The following is a 6,130-nucleotide window of genomic DNA, read 5'->3' on the forward strand; positions in this document are numbered from 1 at the left end:
CGGCCAGCTTCTCACTGTGTCCTCACATGGTGGAAGGGGTGAGAGAGCTCTCTAGGGTCTCTTCTTTTTTTTTTTTTTTTTTTTTGTGGTATGCAGGCCTCTCACTGTTGTGGCCTCTCCCGTTGCGGAGCACAGGCTCCGGACGTACAGGCTCAGTGGCCATGGCTCACCGGCCCAGCCACTCCGCGGCATAGGGTCTCTTCTTATAAGCACACTAATCCCATTCATGAAGGCTCCACCCTTATGACCTAATCACTTCCCAAAGGCCCACTTCTAATACCATCACATTGGAAGTTAGGATTTCAACATATGAATTTTGGGGACACACAAACATTCAATCCATAGCAGGTGTTATGGAGATTGAAATATTAAGCAGCCATAAGAACGAAGAACTCTTTGTGTACTGCTATGAAATAATCACCAAAAAATATTTTTATGTGAAAAAGCAAAGTGCAGAATATTGTGTTCAGGAAAAAAAGCTTATTTGCTAGTATGGGCATAGAAGGTCTCTAAAGGATACACAAAGATAGAAAATCTTTGGAAGGAAACTGGAAACACTCCAGAAAGGAGGCTCTTCACTGCGTACATTTTGTAATTTTTGAATAATGTGAATGTGTTACCTACTCATTAAATGAATTCAGTTTTTTACAATGCCGAACCCCATACCAAACCTACTGAATCAGAATGTCTGCATTTTAAAAGTCCCTCTGGAGATGCTGCCACCAGTTAGGGGTTAAGGAATCACTCTTGTAGCAGGAACTACGGGCAGGAAATGACTTCATTAGATAACCAAATGGGAAACAACCAACACAGCTGGCTCAGAGTTCCCACCCTCTTGCTGGAACAAAATATAAAGCACCAGAGTGGAAAGAAGTCTCAAAAGTCAACAAATGCTCCCGCCCAACGCTCAGGGCCCTCAACCTACAGCCCTCTTGACCAAGGTGCCCTGAGAGCTTTGCATTTCTGCAGGGGGCCTGGCCTCATTTTCCACATGCTATGTTAATGTGATAATATTTTAATGAAGCCTAAACTTACATTTGGAGCGGGGTGCCATTAACAATATCATACAGGTGACTCATTTTGAGCTTTCTACCAGCTGAAACTCCTAAGTCTTTCTTCATGACTGCCGCTGCAAGCCAGGTATGCCCCACACAGACACGGGTGCAGCTGGGTTTTGGCTGCACATGCAGGAACTGACATTGTGATACTATTTTCTCACTTTGTACACCAGATGTTTCAGCATCTGATTTGTGCTGTACACGGACGGTTTCCTTCCTAATTCTTTTCGCTTTTTTTGAAATTCCATTTTAACTCTGCTAAAATAAATGAAAGATGATACCATTTTGCATCCATTTGGCAAACATAAGAAAAAAGTCATTACTTCAAATTCTGGAAGAAAGTGTGTAGGATGAGTGCGGTGGTGATGTTTTGAAATCTGGGTTCTAATTAAAGCCCCACCACGTACTAACTGTGAGAACTGCAACATCTTAACTTCTCTAGGCCTTAGTATCTTCATCTAGAAAAGGGAGCCTAATACCTTGTTGGCTGGTTCAGCAAATGGAGGCTGTCATAGGAGTCTTTTTACCAGAAGAAATTCTTAAATTCTGGTCTCTACTGTGAATCAGGTGCAAAATACAGGATGCCCATTCACATTCTCTTTTATGTAGCCCTAAGAAAATGTTTCAAGAATTGTTTTAGCTCATATGCATACTGCCTGGTCGCGCCCTCAATCCCTATTTTCACTCAAAATCTCCTTGCCATCACACATTCAGTGGTTTGGGAGATGGCTGACAACACAGGTCTGTGGGGTAAACCCTGGATGGGGAGCCATGAGTCCTGGCTCTGGTGCCGGCCTAGAGCCTCAAGGCCACAGAGCCATCATCCAAAATGAGATGATTAGGTCCTTTCCATCTTCTATACGTTTATACTTCCTGAGCCTTTAGAGCCTTTGCTTCTTTATGAAAACGTGTCTGAGCCACTCCGAGATTCTCACTCAGGGTTAACAAGTAGTTAGATGTCACTTTAAAACAGGTAAGCCTGGGACTTCCCTGGTGGTCCAGTGGTTAAGACTTTGCGGTTCCAACGCAGGGGGACCGGGTTCGATCCCTGGTCAGGCAACTAAGACCACACATGCTGTGCAGTGCAGCCAAAAAAAAAAGCAAACTTGATCCCAGTCTTGAAGGCTAGTGCCTTTGCTCTTGGCCTGGTTCTAGAAGAAGTGCTGGAAAGGTGCATGAAAGGCCCAAACATGCTGTTGCACCTGGGGCTGGAGACGCCAGATCACAGCCCTTCCCGCAGACGCCCGGACTGGGAGGAGGATGGAAAATATGTATCCAAGGGCTGATAGAATAAAATTCATATTCTGTGGCAAGAGGAGAAATATTTAAACATAAAAATTCTTCTCTGCCCTTTGGCCTCTTCTCTTCCCCCTACTGTGCATTCTGTATCTGCATTATGCTTTGACCAAACCTCTCCCATAGGCAGAAATACCTGCTCAACCATAAAGAAAAACATTCTCCTAGCATCGACGACTTCTTAAAGTTAACATTCCTTCTTGAGCTTATGGCGGGGGGGGTCATGACCCACCAAAATGGCGATTAGATCTAGATTGTGCAAACTGTCAATAATATGTCACTTGATGCAAAGTCCTCTCTCTCAAAAAGCTTATATAAACTGCATCTTGACTTCTGATGGGCAGAACAGTTCTCAGAGCTTTCTGAGAATCTCTTTCCGGGTTATAATCCTCTAATTTGGCTCGAATAAAATTTTCCAATTCTTTCTTGCATCGACTGATTAATTTTTTTCGACACGGAGAATGAAGACCTAGTTGGATAACGTAAAGACTTCTAAGGCAACAAATACTGTTGTCCTCTCCCCTCTGAGAATCTGAGATCTAAGGAGACCCAGGCTTAGAGTGCTGCAGAAAGACGGATTTATGATAGGAAAAAGGAGGAATTTCCTAACTTCCACCAGGCTATCAGGCACTGACATGACTTGCTAACAAGGTTTTATGGGATGATTAATGTGGCAAAGCTGGATATCTTTCTGGAAAGTTTTTCACATGTCCCTTCATAGAGGCAAGAGGCTGCGTGAAAGCACGTGGTGACGGGTGGGGCCTTTCAGCCTGTGGTTGATGGCTTCTCCAGGCCTCATGATGGGTTACAGAGTATTGTTTCCTTCCTCTTCATGCTTGGGTCCTCGAAATAGATGTTCTCACTTCACTCTGTTCTGATATTCTTGGAACCTGCCTCTCTCCCCCCGAAGTTCTAACTGAAGCCAAAAATTGGACCAATCTCACTTATTTCCTGTCTGTCACAGGCAGATCTATTTTATAGCCCTTCTTAGAGAGAAAAGATGACTCCAGACTTCAATGTGGCTGGGTTGAAAATGTTTCAGAGTTGGGACATGTGGTAAATTGAATGAATGATGGCCCCAATGGCTCATCAGGACCCCTGCCCTTGGCGATGTGACTCAGTAGCTCCTGCCATCAAGAGATGAAGTCTAGGGTCTTCCCTGGTGGTCCAGTGGTAAAGAACCCACTTGTCAATGCAGGGGATTCGGGTTCGATCCCTGGTCGAGGAACGAAGATCCCACCTGTCTCGGGGAAACTAAGCCCTCGTGCCACAACTACAGAGCCCACACGCTCTGGAGCCCACGCCACAACTAGAGAGAAGCCCACGTGCTGCCACGAACAGCCCACGCGCCACAACAACAAAAAGATCCGATCCCGCGTGCCGCCATGAAGATCCCGCATGCCACAACGAAGACCCAAGGCAGCCAAAAATAAATAAATAAAATAAATAAATATTTTTTAAAAACCTCTTTGTTTTTTTTTTTTTTTGCGGTATGCGGGCCTCTCACTGCTGTGGCCTCTCTCGTTGTGGAGCACAGGCTCCGGACGCGCAGGCTCACGGGCCCAGCCGCTCCGCGGCATATGGGATCTTCCCGGACGGGGGCACGAACCCGTGTCCCCTGCATCGGCAGGCGGATTCTCAACCACTGCGCCACCAGGGAAGCCCTAAAAACCTCTTTGTTAAAAGAAAGAGAGAGATGAAGTCTATTGCCCGCCCCTCCACCTGCAGCCTTGTGACTTGCTTTGACCATGAGAATGTGGCAGAAGCATCAGTGTGACAGTCCTAAGTTTAGGCTTCCAGAGACCTTGAGCATTTCTGCTCTCTGGGAACCCTGCCTCCACCAGAATGGTCCTGGGCTAGCTGCTGGAAGATGAGAGACCAAGTAGGGTAGGGGTGAGTTATTCCAGCTGAGATCATCCGAGAACAGCCAGTTGACCTGCCCGCTGATGCAGACGCACGAGAAAACCTGGCCAGAATGAAACAAGACCAGAACTGACCAGCTAAGCTCAGCCTAAATTGCTGATCCACAAAAGCTTAAGCTAAGCAAATGGTAGTTGTTTTAAGCCACTACGTTTTGGGTTAGTTTATTATGCAGCCTTATTTGGGTAATAATTAACCATTTCAGGAGAAGAAAAAGGAATGGTTCCGATAATTAGAACTATGATTCCCACATTTATCCCGCCAGCCACATCTTCTCCCTTGAATTTCAGACCCATATATCCAACCACCTACCCAATAATACCCCCAAATTTATTCCTCCTATGGCCACAGCCTTCCCTATCTCAACAAATGAATAACAACTCCATCTTTCCAGTGGTTCAGGCTGATACCTTGGCCTCATCTTTGACTTTTCTTTCTTTCACATTCTATGTCCAGTTTATTAGCAAATCCCATGGGCTCTACCTTCAAAATACATCCAGAATCTTTCTACTTTTCACTACTTCCATGGTTACCACCCTGATCTGGGCCCTCACCATCTCTTGACTGAACTATTATAGCAGCATGCTGACTGACTTCCCTGCTTCCAAACTGGCCAACCTACAGTCTAATCTTAACACTCGTCAGAGTGATCTTTCTAGAACAAGTCAGATGATGCCTCTTCTTTGCTCAGAATCCTCCAGTGGCTCCACATCTGTCTCAGAGTAAAAAGCCAAAGAAAAAAAAAAGCCGAAGACTTTACAATGTCCTGGGAAGTCCTTCAGGAGCTGGACCCTCACTGTCTTGATGACCTCATCTCCTTCTCTATCTTGATTACTACACTCTTCCCACACCAAATATCCCTAATGCAATTTGGGACATACTTATACTAAAAAATTGTTCCTCTTTTATCTGAAATTCAAATTTAACTGGGTATCCTGTACTTTACCTGGCAACCTTAACCAGGCATGCATCCCCTTGAGTCGTTGCGCTGGCTGTTTCCTCCGCTCAAATGCTTTCGCAGACAGCCACAGGGCTCATCTCTGACCACCTTTAAGTCTCTGCTCGAAGGTCATTTTGTCAAAATCAGAAAGGCCTTCCCTGACGAGCACACTTAAACCTACACCCACACCCTGGTATGGCCAGCCCCCTTCTTTGCTTTATTTTTCTCCAGAGAACTCATCACCATCTATCTCACTTGCTAATTTATCACCAAGAGAGCTTGACTGGGCTCTATTTTACTTTGCTCACTGGCGCATCCTGAGTGTTCAGAACAGTGTCTGGCATTTAGCAGGTAGGTGCTCCATGAATGTTTGTCATAGGATTAAAAGAATGACAGGATATACTACACATACTGTGCTGAATGTGGCCTGGACAAGCTTCTTTTTATTTATTTATTTATTTATCTATCTATTTATTTATTTTGCGGTACGCGGGCCTCTCACTGTTGTGGCCTCTCCGGTTGCGGAGCACAGGCTCCGGACGCGCAGGCTCAGCGGCCATGGCTCACGGGCCCAGCCGCTCCGCGGCATGTGGGATCCCCCCGGACCGGGGCACGAACCCGCGTCCCCTGCATCGGCAGGCGGACTCTCGACCACTGCGCCACCAGGGAAGCCCAAGCTTCTTTTTAAAGAAGTCAAAGTATTTCATAGCATAGCTTAAATTGTTGATTAATTAATGATTATAACAAAAAAATCAGTCCCTTGCTCCACCTCCCTACTTTCTTTTTTTTTTTTTTTTTTGCGGGATGCGGGCCTCTGACTGCTGTGCCCTCTCCCGTTGGCGGAGCACAGGCTCCGGACGCGCAAGCCCAGCGGCCATGGCTCACGGGCCCAGCCGCTCCGCGGCATGTGGGATCT

Source organism: Physeter macrocephalus, chromosome 13 (genome assembly GCF_002837175.3).
Source record: "Physeter macrocephalus isolate SW-GA chromosome 13, ASM283717v5, whole genome shotgun sequence".
Classification (NCBI taxonomy): domain Eukaryota; kingdom Metazoa; phylum Chordata; class Mammalia; order Artiodactyla; family Physeteridae; genus Physeter; species Physeter macrocephalus.